This window comes from Crocodylus porosus, unplaced genomic scaffold, assembly GCF_001723895.1.
Source record: "Crocodylus porosus isolate Cpor-Errol unplaced genomic scaffold, CroPor_comp1, whole genome shotgun sequence".
NCBI classification, from domain to species: domain Eukaryota; kingdom Metazoa; phylum Chordata; order Crocodylia; family Crocodylidae; genus Crocodylus; species Crocodylus porosus.
This window is the reverse complement of record NW_017728931.1, coordinates 8,957,652-8,958,468: the sequence shown is the minus strand read 5'-3', so window position 1 is coordinate 8,958,468 and position 817 is coordinate 8,957,652.

Sequence of the window (817 nt, the reverse complement as noted above, 5' to 3'; positions counted from 1 at the left end):
TGCTCTTTGCAAAGTGTAACGCCTGCCGCGCAGCCGCGTTTCTAGTTAGGCGGAGCCGCTTAGCTTGGGGATTCGTTAGAATCTTCTCCGCGCCCGCGTTCCACGGCGGTTAACGGCCCGCCCTCCTCTTCAACGGTCTCCATGCGCCACCCCCATCCGCCAGCCTTTCCTCAGGCTCTGGCAGTGCAGGCTGTTTTTCACTCCTAATAAAGTGTCACTTGTTCTTAATTCCACGTGAAACTGGATGATACAGCCCTAGGTCCCTAGCCTGGTTAGTCAGTTATTATTTATGAAATGCAAATCCACAGAGCCAAGCAATAGCTTCCTTCTTAACTGAATTCAGAGTTATTAATCTGGCTCTTAGTTTGTAGACGGGACTTCATTTATTTTTTTTAAAGAAATTTTTCTGTGTTCCACCCCAAGTCAGCCAAATCAAGTCTAAAACCATAAGCAGCCCCCCATCAGGGGCTTCAGATATTTCCAGTGTCTTTTGGCAGGTGTCCTATGTGCAGGCCCAAACCTGGAGGCTTGGGGTTTGGATGCCCCCAAGCATGAATGACATCTGCCGGCTATGGTGGGAGTGTGACAACAGTAAGCAGGAGCTCCCGCTGGCGCTGTTGGTGGTGGGGGAGGGAGGGGGTGGCAAGCACCAACCAAGGGTCGGTGACTACCTGCAGACCAGTGGGGATTGCTGACCGCCTGCAGATGCTGCCAGTGGTGTTGGCAGTGGGGGGTGGCGAGCAGCCCGCCTTTTTGTAGGGGGTGCACGTGCCCCCCTTATGTCTTGCCCTTGCCCCTAAGTTTCACCTGCCCTCAG